The 21,714-nt window shown below is 39.2% G+C and overlaps 1 long non-coding RNA gene across 1 annotated transcript in view; it reads left to right on the top strand.

The window, feature by feature from the left end:
* Positions 1–11,561, top strand: part of LOC141573334 (uncharacterized) — a 64,508-nt gene extending 52,947 nt beyond the window's left edge. Inside the window, exon 3 of the long non-coding RNA XR_012498982.1 lies at positions 8,563–11,561. This is a non-coding gene — a long non-coding RNA (uncharacterized LOC141573334). The remainder of the gene's footprint in view (positions 1–8,562) is intronic.
* The last annotated feature ends 10,153 nt before the right edge of the window (positions 11,562–21,714 follow it).

The raw sequence follows: 21,714 nt of genomic DNA, 5'->3' as shown, positions 1-21,714 counted from the left end.
AGGTTTATGTGTTAAATCTGCCTACGCTGTAAATTCCTACAAGGCAGAAAGAACAACCTTGCGTATAGCAAGCTTCAATGAACACTGGAGCTTTATCTCACACTTTATAATGTACTTTTCCTCCTGTATAAATATACGTAGGGTACTGTAGATTCCATAACCTCTGGGAGGAATGGTCATATGATTAACATCATTATTCATATTGACATAGTCCATGCGGAAAGCAATCAGGGGAGACGCTACATTGAGAATCTGAGGCTTGGGAAATATTTATCCTAGCTTCACGTTATTTAGTATTTCTTAAATAACTGAAAAGGATTTATGGATTTAATGGCATTTAACCAAGCTTAAAACTCCTGTATACTTTATTTTGTGCCATGAGCTTAAGCATCAGTAAATTGAAATCACAGACCAGAAAACCGAGCAACGTATACTGTTCAATTTCTTCGAAGTTGGGCCTCTCCCCTGGAGTCGAGCTCCTATTGAATGCTAATTCTCCGTCCATTTCATCAAAGCCTTCTCCAATCCTTTTTTAGAGTCAAAAATAAAGATCTGAATAAAACCCAACTATCTGCAACGTAATCCTGTTGATTTCAAAACCCTTAGCACAAAAGGAAAATAAGGCCCAGTGACTTTAAGGCACATGCATTCTGCATATGTTTCCTCCAAGGATACAGGGTCTCGGGTCTTAGAGGACTTAAGCCTGAAGTTTGCAACTTTGATAATAAAGGCTGTTTTGTGTTTCAACAGCATCTGATGTTTAAAGATTAATCTACCCCTAAATCCATCCTGAGGAGAAGCCCAGATGTGGTAAATAGAGATGATTCAACCAACTTTATGGGGAAGGATTGGAATTTTGCCTCAAATTGTACCCTTTGGAGACCAGAATCTCCAGTTTGGCAACAACACTGATAAAAATAAGTGAATAATTTCTAAATCTCCATTTCCCTTTGGTTTGTGAAGACAGTAATTAATTGCCTGCAAGCAGATGATTAAAAGATGCTGTGAACACTTGCATTAATGGATGTTGGGCAGTGCGAGGTAGGAACAGAGCCTGGAAATACAGGACAGATAGAGGATATTTTTCTGAAGAATACAAAGCTGATTTTTTGGGGGGCCTTCTTCCTTCAGAACATACCAGTTCACAGGATAATCATAATCGCTGCCGTTTATATTTACATAATGCTTTTACCACTTGCTTTCACAGATTTTTATTCCCACTTGATCAGAGGGTGTCTGCTTTGGGCTGAGTGCCTAATCTTGAAGTAAATCATTTATTCTATGAGAATTTAAACAGGTCTTTTGGATGAAAAGTGCATTACATATTTATGAGCACTGATTTCAAGAATCACTTGCAAAGAACTATTGATGTTGCTTTAGATTAGAAATCGGAATGTAATCGCATTTGATTCATTCTTGGTTTTATTTTCCAAAGGTTTCAAGTCACGTTTCTAAATCCCTCAGGGTCCATTTCCTCCTTGTAAGAGGAAAAACGTTTAGATGCAGGTCAGGAGTTTACTAACTTTCTGCCACAATTCTCAGTATACTGGGAAGATCAATTTTCTGAAATTAAAATGGCAGCCCCTTTTGCGAAGCAATAATAACGGTGAAGAGAATGATGATAATAAAATGTATGGGTTCTAATTCAGTCCAGCCGGAGAGAGGAGATTATAGTCTGCTAAAACAAAGTCCTTTGATGTCTGCTGTGAAGAGGGGTCCCAGAAACGGTTCTCACTTTTAAAATACATTATTGCTTGAGTGTCCCTGATTTTTTTTTTTCATTTAGAAGTTGTTTATAAGGGTTACTGCCATTAAACCAGTTGCTTCCTGCATGATCAAATCCCCAAGAATCTAGGAGAAAAGACAATTGCATGTCACTGAAGTTATTTTTTGAGCTCCTGGGAAAAGAAAGAAAAAAATAGGATAATCATTGCTTACTGATCACTGTAATACAACTTCACTGAAAGATTTTGCTTTTTAAAATTAAAAATAAAATCACTAGGGGAAGGCTTATTTTTCCCCTTTAAAGAATCAAGGGGAAAAAAAGAAAAAAAAAAAAAACACAAAACAAAAACGAAAGCAGGGGCAGCTTTGCAAGGCTACTGGTGCCTGAGTAGAATTGCTAACTGGTTCCCTCTCTCTGTGCTGGGCTGTCTGTATTCACTGTATCACAAGCTTGAAGCCAGACCTCATTTGACTGAGCCAAAAAATGGTCCTTTTGTTGCTGTTTTTCCCCCTAGTGTCATCTCTCATGGTTGCCTGGGCAACCAGTGTGTATCCTTTCAGCATAGGTTACTGGGCCCCAGGAAGGAAGTGCTCCAGCGCTGGCCTGCTATTTTTATAGAACCGTTACATAATACAATCTATTAAAGCTTCCTCTTGGTGTTTTATTGCACAAAGGGGAAATTAAGTTTGATGACTCTTAAATGTTGGATGGAGGATGTCAGGTGACTTGGATTGTTTGGCTCAGGCCACATAGCAACAATATTCCTATATGCAATTCAAGGAGAACCGATATACAATCATGCCCTTGGCAGTGATTGCTTGCCTGCTGATCACTGGAGGAAACTGAGCCCTCAGTTGCTCAAGGGTGCAAGTTTTGTCCAAGTGCACAATGCTCCCTCTCTGGTAGGACGGCAGCGGACAATGGAACACTATTCACAGCTGAAGGCAAAGGAAATTTTAAAGGTGTAGCACATATGCTTTTAATAGGCAGGATGATTACTGGAAAAGAGAATTGGATTGAAAGGAGAGGACCGGGATTCTTTCCCCAGAACTGTCTCTTAAGCATCGCATGAATGCTTTGCACGCTGCTGTCACGCCTTAGTCAGATGTGCCGCTGGGTGACTCTGAAGTGGTCCCAGGCAGGGAGGCATCAGGAGAGGGAAGGCGGGGTAGTGAGCTGGCCTTCCAGAGGACAGCCCCGAAGGCTGCAGAGCCCTTTTACGCTTGTAGTGCGACTTCAAGCATTCTCCACTTGCTACAAAACCAACAGGGTGTGCAAGTTCTTCGTTCTTATTTTCCCCTCCTTACTTATGGGTTACAGTTTGCCACTAGTCTGGATTAAAGAAGGTGCAGTTGTACAGTGGGATCAGAAGATCTGTCCTGGAGAAGAAATGAACCCTTGAACCCCCAGGAGAGATTTGTGACCACAAGTGACCTGAGATTGGGGTTTAGCGCTAGAGAGGGTCTGAGCTGGCCGCTCTCTCCTGTCCCTTCACCCTCTCCCTCTGCTGCTTTATTCACTCCCATCACATCACATCAACAAAAACTCGAGGCCTCTGACTCTTAACATCTGTGTCCCCAGCCTGCTTTTCTTCCAGGCTGACCTGTCCTGTGTTCCCAGCTGCCTGATGGAGATCTTTTCCTGGATGCCTCACTTTACCCCAGGCTCCACATACTTAACATGAAACACATTTCTTTTGTTTCCCCGCCCGGGACCCTTGCAGACCGCCTGGTTTCATGAAGAGCTGATTTCAGAGAATGTTAAATGTTGCGGATCATCTGGTCCATCTTTACATTAATTAGATGAAGAAGATGAGGCTGAAGAGGTTAAGTTCAAGGTCACCCAGAGAGCTGAGAACAGAGGGAAGACCTCTTTGTGATGGGCCACATTCCGTTCCGTGCACATTTGATGTCCCTAGGAATTTTGAGCCCCCCTCCCTCACGCGGTCGTATCAGCCCTTCTTTCATGATCTCTCATAATCTAATCTTTGTCTCTCATTTCCACTCCTGCTGCAGTAACTGAGGTCTAATTTGCCTCAAACTTAGACGACTTTAGTTTCCTAGTTGGTTGCTGCCTTGGACCTCTACCTCTTGAGTCAATATTGTATTCAACCTTTGCAAAAACTTCACAACTTTATCATGTCACTTTATTAAGCAAACACATTTGCTGGCTTATATTCAAGCCCGAATTTAACTCTCCATAATCTGACCCTCCCACTGCCCATGTGCCTTTCTCGCTTTATCATCCATCCCAATCTGTGGCCCTCTGTTCACCAAGGTTTTTTAATTTGCCTTCCTTTCCTCCCCCCACAGGTCAGAGATTCATGGACTGCTTTCCTTTTTTGATGTTACTGCTTCAGACAGGATGATTTCTGATGAAATATTCCCAATCCTATTCTCTAGGGCTTCCAGGAAATTGAAAATGATATGGAGTGGATAGAATCATAATGAATATATTGTTCAAAACTTCAGTCACTCATTCAGAACATTCCGTTATGCTCAGGCAGTAACCAAGAAGGATATGGCCTGTGCTGTGGGGGAGCTTACTGAGTGCAGAAGGCAGGCGTTACATAAAAATTACATAGCCATTAAATATATGATTATACAAAGAACTAATTCATCACAAATGTTTTGAGGGCTCAGAAACCTAAGTGAGAGTGCGTGACTGGTGTGGAGCGGAGGTGCGGGCAGGACAGCCTGGGATTTAATACAGACCTAGAGGCAGAGGAGAATTTCCTGGAGAAGTGACATTTACACCAGAACAAGAAAGACAAGAGAGCTTGAAGAAGCATAAGGAGTGGTAATGGGGAAAGAAGGGTCTACCCAGGCCGAGGAAACAGGGTGTGAAAACCTGGAGGAAGCCAGGATCTAGAAGTTTTGTAGCATCTGAGAGAAAAGGCTGGAATGCTGAGCCCTGAGGCTCTGGGGGAAATTATACTGTAGAGACAAAAAGTTTTGATAGCACCCCATCTCTTTGTGGGCTTTATAATAAGTCAAATGCTTTTATTTTTAGGGGGACCCTCTATGTGGCAAAACTCCTACTCAGAGAAGTACACAAGTAATTGTATATCAATAACAGTGTTTCTTTGTTTTAAAGATACAATGATTCAGGAGATTGGGGATTGCATTCAGCTTTCCTCAAAGCACTGGCCTCTGCAGTAAAGTTACATTTATTATGGTCTCTTATCCTAGGAATTTGACCTTATTTTTCCCATGGGAAGAAGTTTCTTTCAAAGTGTAAACTCAATTTCAATAAATAGCTGGTTCGCTCTGGAACAGTGGACTAAGGGAATTTCTGATTGTTTAACTTACATTCATTAAAAATAAGAAAACATGGCCCCTTAGATAAGGTGATGAGAGCAATCTTTTATTTCTATAAATTCAATTGAGTAATAGAAGAAAGAATAAGATGCAGGAAAGGTAGAGCTTTAAAACTTGATGATATAATTTAAAATTCTTTTTCTTAAAAACTTTGACCTAAAAAAGCTACTCTGTGTGGAAGGGGAAAAGAATAGAGCTGGAATGTTGTACGTGACTCTGTTCTATTAATGTAAACAGGAAGGATGGAGAACATTTTTATTTTCTCTTTCCCTTTGGCAAGCTCTCAGCGCAGCTTCCTACGGGTGGAAATGGGCAATAAATAGCAGGGTATCCAGTGACCTCTTTCTAGGCCTCCTGGTTACGAGTATTGGCAAGAACCTCACTCCCATTTTCTTTCTTCTTATTTTTAGAGTGTGGATTTTTTTCTTTCTCAGGGTTGAGGGTAAGGCAAGGGCCTGTCATTATCAGGGAGTGAGGTGAACCACAGAGACTGGTTTCCCAAGAATCTGCGCCCTGCTGCCAACCTGGTGGGTCAGAGTCATCATCTTTAGTACCGCGGGTGGTTTTCCTGTGAAAGTGAGACTTCCTTTAAATTAACACACACACATGCGCGCACGCACACGCACACACACACACACACACACACACACAAACACACACGGAGTGGTATGCATCCCCCACATCCCTCCGTTAACTTGAAAAAAATACACGTCTTGTCCTTATTCTCTTTTGCGAATAATTCCCTCTGAGTTGAACTGTAAGCAAATACTAAGCACTGTCTGAAGATGAGAAATCATTACATTTTTTTTTTCCTCCTGGTTTATGGTGATCCATCAAACACTTTTCTGTGGCTTTGACTACGGGACAGGATTTCCCCTTCTATTAATGAGAAGGAAAATTAATCTGTGGTTTTAAAAAGGCTTTGGAATTTTGGAAAGAGAAATTTTTGCGATATTGGATGTTTTGGCCAGACTAAGCTGTTTAGTGGGCAGAAGGGGGAGAAACAACAAGAAGAATAAGTTTCCTAGTTGATGACAATCTACCTTTAACATTTTTTTAGGTGTAATCAAGTTACACGTAAATACAGTGTTGTTATAAGGATACACCAAAAATACGACAGTGTTACAATTCTTTGTTCTTGTTGAGAGAAAAGAGAACTTTATCTTTGTGGGGCACTTCTCCGTTTAGAGGAGGTCCTCTGTCTTTAGGCAAACTGGGCAGAATCCACTCGTCCACTTTTTTTTTTTTCAAATTAAAATGCATCGGTCCTTTTTCAGTGACTTTGGATCGTGTAACTAAGTGTGCTGCTGCAGAGCCTGGCTACTTGAGCTTGATTATTCTGATCTGGCTGGAGGGCCACTGCTTCCTCAATTTTGTCTCCTGGCTACTGTTTCAGTCTTCTGAGGTACTGGAACATCATTTGAGAAGCCACAGTAGAGAGCTGTGAAATAATTAAATACTTGATATTTTGATGAGTCTGAGGGTGAGGAATCCTTTTTCCTGTTCAGGTATGAACACGATCATTTTACATGGGGGTGACAGGATATTCTACCTCTGCCTTCTGCTGGCTGGGAGATGTACTTTAATGGGTGTCTGGTATCATGTTTTATAATACCACCGTCATTTGAGTCTGTCATGTTTTAAAAATGCATGCTCTTTCTAAGGGAAAGTATAAAGTTGCATCACTGAATTCGTATGATAGTTTGGGGACAAGGCTCTCGAACTTCCTGTGAGTCGCAGTTGTATTTCTTCTGTGATTGCCTCACTCTTGAGAGTATGTAAGATGACTCTACGTACCTTCTCCTTGGCTACTTCTTTGTAGGCTGCTTGTTGAGACAAACAAGTGAAAGACAATTTTATAGAGTTTTTGCTTTCTTGTCTGTTGGTAGCATTAAGAGTTGTCTGAGATTGACAACAAAGTCTAAGACCAGCAACCAGCTTTCCAAAGCCTCAGCCTTTTACAAACCCCTTTCAGGTTTACAAATAAGATTATCAGTGCTTTGGGGCAGTAGCTAGAGAAGAGGAGGAAGAATTTTAACTACCGTTAATTTCATTATCGGGAATAGATCTAAAGTCCAGAAGTTCAGGCTGGACATTACTTTAAAAGTCTCATTCTATTTCTTACTATACAGCTAAGGACATGGGAAAGTGAAGTGCCTCAGAAAAAGCCACAAGGTCCTTACGGATGCCTGATGGTAGGCTAGCTGTCGTTTTAGAACCCGCGTTGTAATACAGTGACCGCTGCCATGTGCAACCTTACAGAAGCGTGGCACTTGGCCAGGTATGTTATATGCATAATGGCTTTGAGAGAGGACAAGCTTGACTCCTTGTACTCATGTTAACCTCCTTAAGCCTAATTTTTTTAAATCTGTAAAACGACGATAATAGTAGTCTCTACCTCTGATGGAGATTAAGTCAGATAATCTACATAAAAATGTGACCCATAGTAAGCACCCTGTAAATGTTAGTTATTATTATTAGGCTCAATGTCATTAATCATTTAAAATATTTTTAAACCATTATGTTATAAATTCTAACTATCAAATCTAGTAACCTATTATAAGATTATCCCATTCATCTAATGTGCTTATTAAATGTTTACTGTGTGCAGGACACTGTGTGGGTCTTTTGTAAAATAGAAATGTAAGTAAGAAATAATCCCTGCCCTTTAAGGATCTACGTGTATGTGTGTCTATATGTATATGTATTTTGTATATGTGTCCATGTGTATACATGTGCATGTGTGTATATGTATGTGTACACGTGTGCATGTGTATCTATATGTATATGTATTGTGGGTACGTGTATATGCATGTACACATGTGTGTATGTGTGTATATGTGTGTGCATGCATAAGGCAGAATGTAAGTAATGTGAAATGGGGATGAAAAATGGTAGGAGTAAAGCTTGGTGATGTGATATATTATCTTGCTCTGTGTCTGTCCTTCCTGGTACTGGCACATCATTTATTTCTCATTTATGAGTTTCTCTCCCATCAACTTCACTGTATTTTTACAACTTGCAGTGATTTCTTAAACTCTTGGTCTCCCCCTGACAGAGGCTAATCCCACTACGTTCAGGAAAACTGTTAAGACCATCAACCGCCCCTCCCTGACCTGAACATACTGTAGTGGTTCACGTGCACATGGGAGCAAGATTACCTAGTGGACGTTAACATTTATAATATTTCTGAGAATGTGACTGGGGAGAAGGGCAGATTTTTCTTACTGGAAACGTTATCAAATTTTTTCTTAAACGGTCTGTATATACCATGAAGTTACAAAGAGCAGAAATGTCCCTCCTTCTGTGGAAACTTGAGTTATCATCCACCAGCATTTCCACCCATTCTAGGGCTGTGCTTTCGCATTGGGGTGGGGGAGTTTCCTGTCGCGTATACATAGATACTGTGTTCTCACCCTTTTATCTTGGGTACTGTCTGCTGCTCTGTTACCTATATTTTCTTTTTCTTGCTGCTAAAATACCCAGATCTCACCACTTCATCTTCTCTGTCCTCAGATGTGCTGTCTCTGATGATTCGGAAATTGGTGAAGCACACAGACATTAGGAATGCCTGCTACGAGAGTGCTGTCAGTGCGTGAAAGTGCCCCATGGGTTACTTGAAGGAACTAAACCACGTATGAAATACCCCATATTAAAGCGATGGAATCTTTTAAAAGGAGAAAACAAAACTCTTTGTACAGCCTGATTAAAGGTCTGTCACTTATGTTCATAAACAAGTTTGGAAGAGAAAAAACAAAACAAAACAAAACAACCCAGATCTCAAGTAGTCTCCACTCTTTTTATTTATCATGTCGTCTCACTAAGAAAGAAAGAAGCATCTTTATCTGCCTCTCAAGAGTAAGTTCAGGGAATGTGTACATACATTTTACAGCCATATATTTCCTTGCTGTCCACCCTCCACACTCGCAGCCCCTGTAATCCAGCATTTGACAGAAATCACTTCGGTTATGGTCATCTTTTGTCTGTCCCCAAAGGTTTTGCTTCTGATTTTGCCTTCCAAAGTAATAATCACTTCTGGCCTAACATTAGTGATGGCAGTTTCTTACTTATCCTAAAATGCTACTGACTTCTTTCTTTACGCTAACTGTGAGTATCCCTGGCAATTCTCGTGTTTTTTCCTACCCTAGGAAATGCATCCTCTGACATGGCTTCAAGTTACCTGCCACGTCTGGATGACTCACAAATCCGTATATGCAGCTCTTACTGTAACAGACACATACCCAAAGTGACACACTGTTATCAGCAGCCTCTCCACTTGGGTATCTGGAAACCTGTGGTTGCACCACATGAAATCACCAATTTAGTAGATAAAAAAAATAGTCAAATAACTATTTTATATGATTCAACCTAGTAAGTTATGTCTCCAAACTGAAGTTAGTTGCTTTCTACAAACCTCCATTTCCTCCAGCCAACCTCTCACTACTGTTGCGGTTCTGGATGTTTGGGTGCCAGGCTTGTTCCCTCGGGACATCTGTGGCAGCCTCTCTCTCCATTTCGTCTCCATTTCCCCTGCAAGGGAGGAGGCTTGTCGCTGTTCTCCGATTTTTCCTTCTTCCTAATCACGTTGTCCCTGGAGTCCCTAAGGAAGCTTGCATACCGCTTTTTATAATCAGATTTGTGCCCAGGAGCACTGATTCTTGGGTAATATAGGTTTGTTTATTGGCACTTCTCTTGGGGGGGCGGTCCTATGTATCTCTTGTTTGAAATTAAAAACGTTTGTGATGAGATACAAGGTTCTTCCTTGCTCAGTTTTTCAACACATATCTCCTACTCTACCCTGGGTCTATTATTTTTAGCTTCATAAACCACCACTTAATTTCAGTAAGCTTTGATTTTCTCATCAGCAAGTAAGGACTAATAATATTAACAGTCTCATAAGGCTGTGGTTGAAATTAACTTAATACATACAAACCACTTAGAAAGTGCCTGGGACGTAGTAAGCTCTTATTGAATGTTAATTATGCTGGGAAAAAATTGAGAAGATTCATTATTGTGTGATGAGTTCAAATTTCTTTTGTTGTTTTCTATATTTTTGTAACAAAACAAAACAAAACAAAACCACACTCAAAATCTGCAGCTTTTTTAAGGAGTCATGTTTAATTTGGGGTCTGTTAAAAAGCTTTTGGTTAATTCTGACTTGTCTTGATTCAATTTCATCCTCCTTAATTATAGTGCTCTTTAATAACAGTTCAAAAAAAAAAAGCTAAAAAAATCATGTACTCTTTAGGAGGCATTTAATATCAAGTATTCTATTAAAGGGTTGCTATGAAGAAAATCTTTCAGTAAAGGTGATTCTCAAACTTCAGTTTGCTGAAATGGCCCAAGAAATATAGTGAGGGATTTGTGCTGCGGTAACGTCTTTGAAGTCTGGTCGCCTGCCTTTAATTTTGCAGTAAGCGCCTAATCTCATTAGATTTCATACACTCAGTGTTTGCACTTGCACAAAAGCTGTCCAAACAAAGCCAAAATGTTGACACCACCGTCCTCTGATGGCATTTAGAATGAATATATTAAACACACTTGCACTAGCATTGCATTAAGCTAAGAAATAAATTTTGAACTTTGAACTCAGCAGGATAAAAAAGCTTTACTTGATAGCCCAGCAATTGTGTTGTGATGTGGTGTGGGGAACTCACTGTGTTGTTCAGAGAATCCAAACTTGCAAACATTCTCTATATACAGTAGGCACTGCACCAGTCAAGAATTAAAGTAAGGAACAGCCCTCAAATCCTGTTGTTAGGGACCTAAATGGAAGGTGAAGTGGGCTGGTGGATTTGCTTTGAAATTCACTGAATAAACTTTGATGAAATTCACTTCAGAGAAGGACTCAAAATGAAAGAACATCTTTTAGCTAGTGTGTGAGAGCCTGTCTTTATTCAATTCCCTTTGCTAATTGACAAATTTGGAGATTTTCTTTAAAAATCTAGCAATCATTTCTTTTTATTGAAGGTTGGGAAGCTGACAATTGTAAAGAGAGCTCAAAAAATAAGAGTTGTTTGTGCCTTCTCACAGAATGAAAATAGTAGCAAGGCTGGAATGGAGAATTAACTCAATCTAATGGCTAGAGGCATTTAATGGTTTCTAAATAGATAGAACCTAAAAGAAAAAAAATTTCCCCATAAATATGTATAAATGTTTATAAACCTACATACCTGAAACAAAGCTATAAATTAGGAAGTATGTGCTAGGAACCTTTGATCAAGGAAAAGAATTATCATAAAGTTCATTATTAAAGTTGGTGCACGTTACTGAGAATCTCAGTTGCTTAGACCAGTTGCTTTCACTCTTGACTTTGTTTTCTTTTGCTTGGGTATTTGATTTTGGCTTATATCAACGGATTTTTTTAAAGAAACACCATTTGCAGTGTATCACACTAGCTGTTGTCAGAATATCGTTGACGACGTTACCTGTTCTGTCTTATATCATCTTTATCATGAACACTGTGAAAAAAATTCTCTTAGGTCTTCATGTCAAGAGTGGTAGTAATTTTTTTTTTAAAATAGCTGGCTTGTTTTTATTTTCTGATCATTGTAAATCTGTAACTAGTTGATTACCTTTTCATCTTTGCTTTGGCTTCCAGGAAGCTTAGAGCTGTAATTGCTACCTAGCGCCAGCCATTATAGAGGGCTACAGGAGATGCAGTCTGTGCGTGTTACTGACGCGTGGCTTTATTATTTGCCTATTCTTATTTTCCCTTTGTTCAAATTCCCTAAAAAATCACTATCTTTTTTATTGCATAATTTTAAAAAGCTGCCACCAATCCTTTGTAGAAAGGGATCTGTATACACACATTCATACATTCACAGGTTCGTGCTTGTGGCATCAATGGTATATGGCTTCCAAAACCACAGCAAATTAGGAGCTGGAAGTTAGAAGGTGAGGGATGATTGCTAGGGAAAGAAGGACAGAAAAATGTCAACCGACATGACAGCTGATAAACTCCACTGAGGACACCAGCAAACTGTCACAAGAGACAGGGGTGGGAATTCAGAAAAGCACAGCTGCCCAAGACCAGGCAAGGCAGGGCTGAAGTGCTGCTCCTGTCTCTCGAATCCGAGGGTTGGTGGTTTGCTGCGGTTCTGCACCCATTGTTATAAAATGACCTCAATCATAAGATAAGATTATATTATATTCCACATACTTTGTCTAACAAGGCAGTGTTCTGCTTACTACCCTTTTGAAAGATGTATCTTAAAAAAAGTGTGTCTCTTTCAAGGACTGAACTTCAGTTATTGAGAAAATTAACTCATTAACTCAGCCAAAACCCTTGTCTTCTCAGTGAGGTTGAATCAGAGTGTTCTAAAATCACCACATGCAAAACATCTACCACATGACCAGCTATAAAATTATTACTTTATTTCTGAATACACCGTTGCAATAAGCATATTCAAGAGGCTGTTGGGCTCGGTTGCGTCACCTGATCCGACCTGCCGTCAAGGACAGCCTGGGCTCACTGAGCTTGAGCGTGTGCGGATGAGTCACCACCCACGAAGGGCACGTCTAGTAACAAGGGCTGCGTGGGAATTTGATTCAGATGTAAGTTGGTTAATAGCAAAAGCTAATGTCTCTTTGACTCAACTACCTTTTCTTTTTATGAGATGCCAGAAGCTCCCTGGTCTGCAGGAGTAGGGTGGTTATTGCCATGAGAGACAAAGATGTTTTCTTCTCACTTGTACGTGAACAAAGGCAATAGAGACATTACCTGAGCTAGTGTGGTACACTGTTCAAAAGGATGGATGCTGGAGCAGAATTCCTGGGTTTGAATCTTGGCTCTGCTCCTTACTTGCTGGGTGATCGTGGATAAGTTCCTTAACTTCTCTGTGTTATCAGCTTCAAAATGGGGCTAGTAGTATCCCATACTGCAAAGGGTTGTTGTGAGAGTTGCTATAAGTAAAGTGCTTAAGACAGTACCTGATTTTATTCAATATATTAGATGTTATATAAAGGGCATATTAAATATAACTCAGTTAATTATTAAATCATACTAAATCTTACCATGGAAGTCAGAAGAAGGGAGAAGTTTATTCCACTTCTAAAGTAGTATAAATTACCCCTTTCTCCTTACATGACATTAAAGTTGCTCTTCACGTTACATCTGCAGTGTTTGTGAATTTCTTACTCTGTTCTATTTACATGCCATTGAAGCGCTTAAAAGGCAGTTGGCTGTGGAGACACTGATTTGAATCTTGGCATAAAAAGTTTTTCTGATCTAATTAACAGACACATATTACTACAAAAAAATAGATGAACAACAAGGACCTACAGTAGAGCACAGGGAACTATATTCAATTTCTTATAATAACACATAATGGAAAATATTTGAAAATAAAAAATATGTATGTGTGTAACTGAATCACTTTGCTGTACCCTGAAACTAACATTGTTAATCAACTACACTTCAATAAAGAATTTTTTAAAAAGCTTATTTTAAATATGGCTTTAATCTCATTTTAAAAGTAACAGAATCACGTTACCAAAATTTGTCTCCATTTAGTCCAATCATGTGAACAGAACCACCGTTATGGAATAAACTATATGGTGTGTTCCATTCAGTCTCTCTTTTGTCTATGGGCATTAATGGATGTGTGTATGTGTTAGTGACAGTGATTCTTGAACTATTTTTTTCCTACCATACTTAATGGATCTTAACTTAAACATGCTCAAAATATTCCTTAAGCATTTCCTAACATGTTGACTGTATTCTATTTCTTCACTGAAAAATAAGGAAAATGATTTGTAAATCTGAACATCTTAATGGATTACTTGCAACTCAGTATCAGCTTAACGGACAAGCTTGTATTTCGTCTTTTCACTTAATAGCATATGTAAGGATTTTCCAGGTAATTATGAATTTTAGAATTGTTATTATGAAAATTTTTCAAGCGCACACACACACACACACACACGAGGAAAATACAATGCACCTTGCGTCCGTCTCACCAGATTAAACAATTCTCCTCATTTTCTCACACTTGCTTCATCTCCTTCTTTTCTCTCTCTCTGGTGGAAACATTTTAAAGCAAATCCCAGACATTGTGATATTTTGCCATTTCATCCATAAACATTTCAACATGGGTCTCTAAAATCAGTAATTTTTCATAGAACCACAACATCTTTATCACAATGAACAAAACTAACATCTAATTCAGGTTATATTCACATTTCTTCTAAAGACTCAGACAGGTCATTCTTGGATTGGTTTGCTGGCTTCAGGATCCAGCAAAATCCACACATTACATTTGGTATCGGGTCTCTTAAATCTTTATAATCTAAAACTGTGCCATCCAACATGGTGGCTACTGGCCACAAGTGGCTTTTTAAATTTAAATTAATTAAAATTAAACGACAGTAAGAAATTCAGATTATAAATCATGCTGGCCACATTTCAGGTGCTCAGTAGACACACATGTCTAGTGATTATCATATTGATCACAGATGCAGAACATTTCTATCATTATTGCAAAGTGCTATTGTATACAGGCTCTAGAAGATTAACCTCTCCCTTGCTTATCCCGAGATCATTGAATTACTGAAGAAACAGGGTCAATTGTCAGCAATTCTGGATTGCTTACTTAAGGACAGTTTCACTTGTTCTTCTCAACCTGGTATTTCTTGTACGTTGGAAACTTTATCTAAAAATCTTGATTAGATTTAAGTTCAACCACTTTAGGGTGGGGCGAGGGGCAGAAGTACTTCATAGGTGGTTCTGTGTACTTCAATAATCATGATTTTTATGATCACTTTTTACTTCATTGAGTGTATATACAACAATATTATACTTGTTGTCTTTTATTATTGTGTACTTAGTTTGTTTCCATTTTAACTTTATGTATAATATTGTTTTAGCTATTTCTGTGAGTAGAGATTTTGCTGTTTCTGTATCCTAAGGTACTTCTTTTAAGATAAATGACCGAAAAATAAAACTATGCATTAAAACTAATAGCAATTTGATGGCTCTTGATAGATGTTATTTAATCATCTTTTCAAAAGGTCTGTACTAACTGCTGCTGCCCCCAGTAGTATGTGGGTGCTATTTTTACCATATCTTCACCAGCATTGAGTATTATCATGGAAATGATCACAGTTTTTTTTTTCAATATAACAGCACCCTGCAATTTGAATCGGTTTCTCTCTAGTCCTTCTTAGTCCCTGACATCTTGGGCAGGCTCGCAGCAGTGAAGCCTTTCTTCCAGCAGGGTACAGTTTTCAACATCCTACATTTGAAGGCAGGATGCACCAGGAGACTTTGCCCTGGGCCTTTCCTGCCCAGATCCTTTGGGCTGATAATCCCTTTTCTCTCTTTATGATTCATTCTGAGCAGGCTTAGCAGTTAAGCTTCTATTTCCAGTTTTATGCTCTGTTCCTCCCCCTCGCCTAGATCTGAAACATCCTTTCCTTCAACAATTCAGATGTCTTGGCTATTCATTTTCCCCTTTGGTTCAGAAAGCTTTAGTTGTCGATTCCATTCCCTTGTCAGCAACAATTTTTATTCTTACTGGCTTAGTCAGGCTGTCTGCCCTGGCTTTCTTTATAAGTGTTTTTGTGTAGAATTTTTGCCTCCTAGGAAGCCCACTGTAGCATAACATAATTAAGTGACAATATATGAGGTGGCTGGACTTTACAAGCAGTTAATGACTGGTTGGAAGATTTATAAGCAAGAGGTGAAATCAAAGAGAACCGAACACTCAAGTTCTATATAAATAAATAAAAAAATTAATGTGGTTTAAATTGTTGTTTAACAAGTATTTGAAAAGAAAGATGTGAAGACGTGCATATTAAGAAATCATGAAATGCAGTTTTGCATCCACTAACATAACTCCCATCTGCACCTTCTAGCTCCTTTTCCAGCCTCGCATATTTGCCGGCCTCCCATAACCTTCTTCAGCATTTGCTTTCCAGTCTGCTGACCTCTGGCCCTCCTCTGCTTCTTCATTGCTCCCTCGTACATTTTCAGTAAAAATAAAACAAGTGTGACTGAGGTCAGAATCTGGCTCTTTATACAAAGCTACACAGGCAAGATGCGAACCAGTACAGAAAATGTGTATCATGGGAAAGTTAAAATTACAATGAGAAACTTAACTTTGGAATTTCCTGCCTGAGCCTTCTCTTAAGTTAATGTTTTGATCTGATGTCCTTATTTGGCTTAAATGAAAAGTCAGAGCTGAGGTAGAAGAGAACAAATCAACAAACAAACAAAATACTTACAAGCAACCTACTAAGCTGTGATGAAGACCACACAACAGCACAGAACTCTCAGATGGCTGTGCTGAATGTTTACAAAATCGTGTAGCATCGGCCAGACTATGTGACTGAATACTTAAAAAAACCGTGCTAAAATCATGCTACACATGTACAGACTGATTTTTGGATTCCCAATAGCTGTGTCCTAATAATGCCTTTTCCAAATCTATTTTCTGTTTTTTCAGGAGCTCAGAAATAAGCATGTGGAAAGTTCTGTTAAAACAGCTGGATTGTTACTGTATACAAAGAAGCGAATGTCAGTCCAAAAAAGTATCCCCACCCCACCTCAAATAAACCTAAAGTGGTTGAACATCTCATACTAGGTTGGGAAAAGGGTTTAGTGTTGATATCATCAACTGCTTCCTTCCAAGGGCACCAGCTGGCACAAAATTATTAATTGTTAGTATGTGACGGGTGAAATTGCGGTCGCAGCCATCGGAAGGTGCACAGCTCTTCTGTGCTATTCTAGCATTCATCCTTTTCTGTTTCTGATGGTGAGACTTCAGCGTAATCAACTCAGAAATGAAACTAAGATTTTGAGAACTTTTCACGCTTTCCTTTAGAAGGTTATGAAAGCCAAGTCTTTGTTGTGTGAGGGAGTTGGGGTCTGTGGCTTTCAAAACTGTAATTAATCATGTTTAGTCTTTAGGCCTGTTACTGGCATAACTGCCAGGGCTTTTATTGCTATAAGGCCATTTTCAAGATGGTGTTCCAGCAGGCTCCATTTACCTTTCCTTTCCAGAAACTTCTAAGGAAAAAGGATCTGTTGTGAAGCACTAGTGAGCCTGACTGTTAAGACAGATGTGGGTCATTCTGGTATTCATCTTTGCAGATATTCCTGGCTCTGAGGGATTTGTTCCTAGTCACTAACTCTACTAGCGACTTAGAGAAAAATCAAAATCCAAGTTTTCTACTGTAGAAATGGAGACACATCTGATGTTGGGACAAGGTCTTACTTTAAACTAGGTGAGAATTGAACTAGCAAAACACTGGAGTGTCTCAAAAAATTGTTGAATGAATGCCTGAACAAATCTCCTTGTTGAACTTACAAGCTGTTTCCTTTTGTTATTGTAAACTCCTTTGTATGGACATCTCTGCAGCTTTTTCTTAGTGCCCAATTTTGATAGGTATAAACTCCTAGAAGCAGAGTTTTGAGATTGAGCTATGTGCATATTGAAAAAAAAACTGATTATGTATTGACAAATTTCCTTCAAAAGGTTTACATCAAATTACACATCTATTAATAGTACATGGAAATGCTAATCTCCCTGGTTTTTCAGCAATAGTGGGCATGATCCTTCAAAATCTTTACCAGTTTGTTAGTTGCAAGAAAAGAATCTGATTATTTAATTTAAGTTTACATATTTTTGGTATTCTTAAGTCAGAGTAAAATGTCCTGTTTCTGTTGTTTTATTCTTCGTGAACTGGGATCATATCACTCACTACAGAATATAAGGGAGACTTCATTATTGCATAATAGTTACAAATAAAATAAAAAATAAGTCAATTACTCCTCCCCAAAGAAAGCTTCATCACGTCAGTTCTGGAGAATGTCTCCAAGTGGCCCCATACTTCTGGGCATCTATTAATTTTGGAAAAGCTTTTGTAGAGCTTTTTTCACTCAATCCATTGCACTTTTAAAAAAAAAAAACCAATAAATAATAAAGATATATGTGTTTTGTGGAAAGAAAGCTCCACATTTGAGAGTCTTAATACTTAAATTTTGAGGAAAGAGGATAATTATCTTATAGAGTTCCTGCACATAGTAACATGTATCTTAAGGGAAAGAACACATTACAGACAATGTTTCGATTGTCATGGGTAGAATGAGGTGAGTCTGGCTTTTGTACCATGTGTGGGAGCTTTCCTCCCAGGATATTAAAAGCATAATTGGTTTTGTAGTGGGACAGAGCATTCTAAGCCATCCTCTTGTGTCTTGCTCTGCAGGGTTATGTACTTTTGGTAATAAATACGTCCATGTAAACCAAGGGACTCTTTCCATTCTCCATGCCTGAAGAGGACACCTCTGTCTCTAGTTCTGTGAGTCCTCAAACCTTTGAAAAAAATGCTCATATACCACTTTCCTCTGTGTGCTTTACTGCTCTCTCTGAACGTCTGAAAAGTAGCTCCTTCAGCAAGAAGGGTATGCATGTATTTATGTTTGTGTTTGTAAGATTTAGGTTGGAAAGGCTGAAGATTTCAGGCAGAAAATACATCATTTTAGTCACATTTTATGGATTAAATGGCTTCTGTTATTTCATATATTGGAGGTACCTAATCATTGTCATGTTGGTTGCCTACAAACGTTCACACATTTTCCTGGTTATATTTGACCAAGGAATATTGCAGCATTCAGTCCACGTGCACCAGCACCTGTTCATATATTGTCAAATAATTCTCGAAAGAAAGAACAGGTCATGTAGCTCTCATTTACCTTTTTTGGCTGATGTGTGGATTTTCACAGGCTGCAATGGAAATATTGTGAACAAGGATTATCTCTTCAGGCTTAGGTGTAAACACTAGAGCTTACTATAATAACTTGGATCATGCACCATCCTAGGAGCCAGGGTTATTTCCTTGAGACACTTGAGTGGAAGGATCAGTTGCCAAGCAACTTGCATTCTTATGGGGCCAAGCTGGGGAACAAAAGGGTGCCAGGTGGTAATACAGAGAAGGAAAATGACAAAGATGCATGGAAAAATAAAGCCTCCATCTGGGATCTGTAGTGCATAACCGTTTAGAAACTTGGAATATGTTCCCTCTTAATAATTCATTTCAACAGCTATTAATCAATGGCTACATCTTTAATATCTATGCCTATCTCTCCATCTGTCTGTCCACCACCCATCCATTCATCCACCCTGGCAGAGAGATGTTCAGATTAGAAATTATAAGTAGTAAGTTGAATTGTATATCTTATATTAACTATTTTGCCAATAATTATTCTTCATAATTATTTCTTACTCATTCACATAATTCCCTCTGTTCCTTTCCCCCCTCTAGGTCTTACACATCTGTACTTTTCATCTCCTTGTCACCTGCTTTCACTTTCTTTTTCTCTCAGGACTGATTGTATAGATAGGACCATTGCTTCACTGCTAATGGGTGCTTAGATACTCAACTAAGGTGGAAATTCGGATTCCTGTAGAAGATTGTCAGCGCTGGCCTCATGGCTCCGCACTAGATGAAATCTCTCTCCTCAACCTACCTATGTGCTGAAAGTTAGCATCCTGGTGTCCATGTGGAAAACAGTGGTAACACTCCAAAATGTCTGTTTGTTTGTTTATTTATTAATGGAGGTACAAGGGATTGAGCCCAGGACCTCATGCATGCTAAGCATACACCCCTCCACTGAGCTATACCCTGCCCACCAGCTTTACATATTTGAAAACATATGTCACTTCTGTTTTTTTCGAATACACTATAAAAGTTAACCTTTTCTCATTATAGAAACTGAAACCAAGAAACGACGAATTCCTTCTTTCTGCAAGGTCTGCCAGCACTATATCAGATTGCGCTCCTCCAGCTTTGGGAGTTTTAATAGGTTGCCCCTAGGATAGTAACAATAGAAATCCAGTTGTCCTCAAGAATTTCAGAAAAAAAATGCAGTGTAGTTTGGGGTCATATCTGAAGGAAGAAGAAAACTATGATTTATTTAGTGCTTACTATATGCTTGGCATTGTCTTAGTCATTTCTTGATAGGTTTTAAAATGTTATCCACAAAAATCTTTGTATTGTGGGTATTGTTATCCCATTTAAAAATCTGTAACTAAGGCTTGAAGAGGTTAAGTAACTGTAAAAGATCACTGGGCTCCGGAAAACTAGGGTTTCTGCCCCTGGTATATCTCATTCTACTAAGCTGTGTTGCTGGGGAAATACTTCCTCCTGAGATGCAAGTAAACCAATAAAACAAGTTGAGTGGGCTGATACAGTGTGGGTGCTTATTTGATGGCAACTTTTGAAAAGTTGCCAGTGGGGGTTTGCGGGGGACGGAGAGAGATGGGAGGGCCGTGTCCGTAGCTGATGGAGCGATGGTGGGGGTGGGGGGCCAGGTGAGGGTCTGGACTGTTGGGATTCTGTCTCACTTCTCCTCTGGTCTTAGGTCATCCATTGACACTGACCTTAGTTCTCGCTATTGAACTTTTCCTCTTTGCCAGATTTTTGTCTTTTTAATTTTTTTCCACTTTTGCCCTTTGGTCATTGTCTGCCCATTTAAGGACTATAGTGGATAGAGTTCATGCTCCACCAGAACCCACTGGGTCTCCTGTATCTTTACTTGTGTACCAGTCCCCCTGACCTGCGTGTGCAGTGGCTGCTAGCACGCCTTACCTGCAGCTCTTTTCAGAAGACTGCCCCGGAAGCCCCCACTTAAAGAGACTCAGAAGTGCCGAGAAGTTTACACTGAGCCTCTTACTCCTGTCCCCAGTGGCATTTAACCAATGACTGACTGATGTAGGGACGTGAGAGGCCAGTTCCCTTGCCTCTCATCTGAGCAACTCACTCTTAGTTATAATTTTCCAGTTGGAAGCTCCCTGTTAGATTAGTCCAAGGCTGGGATTTTGCTGGCAATTACATATTTCCTCCACTTCTTCCCTTTCTAAATTCTGCTTCTTCCTTTGCAGTTCTTCCTGAGGGCACTTTCTTTTTCTTCCAATTGAAAAAAATATACAATTTTTAAAGGTTACTTTCCATTTACAATTATTACAAAATATTGGCTATGTTCCCCGAGTTGTACAATACATCTTTGAGCCTGTCTTACATCTAGTAGTTTGTACCTCCCACTCCCGACCCCTATATTGCCCCTCCTCCTCCCCACTGGCAACCACTAGTTTGTTCTCTACATCTGTGAGTCTGCTTCTTTTATCTTATATTCACTACTTTGTTGTATTTTTTTAGATTCCACATATAAGTAATATCATACAATGTTTGTATTTCTCTGTCTGACTTATTTCACTTAGCATAATTACCTTCTATGTCCATTGACATTGCTGAAAATGGCAAATTTTCATTCTTTTTTATGGCTGAGTTGTATTCTGTTGTATATATGTATATATACACCACATCTTCTCTATCCAGTCATTTGTTGATGGACACTTCAGTTATTTCCATGTCTTGGCTATTGTAAATAGTGCTGCCATGAACATTGGGATGCATGCAACTTTTCAAATTAGTGTTTTTGTGTTTTTTTTCAATATATACCCAGGAGTGGAATCTGAGGGCACTTTCTTGATAGGTCATTTGCTTATGAGTTTTTGCCTCAGATTCTGGGGAATACTCATGTTTTAAAGGACTGATGGATTGAGGATCTGATATGACACTGTTCTTGGGAAACCCAAACAATCTCATGGCTTCTATGTTTGAGTGAAGGAGAATGGAGGTTAGGTGATCAATGAAGTTCTGGCCTGG

This window comes from Camelus bactrianus, chromosome 2 (genome assembly GCF_048773025.1).
Source record: "Camelus bactrianus isolate YW-2024 breed Bactrian camel chromosome 2, ASM4877302v1, whole genome shotgun sequence".
Lineage (NCBI taxonomy): Eukaryota > Metazoa > Chordata > Mammalia > Artiodactyla > Camelidae > Camelus > Camelus bactrianus.
This window is presented reverse-complemented; position numbering and strand designations above follow the sequence as displayed.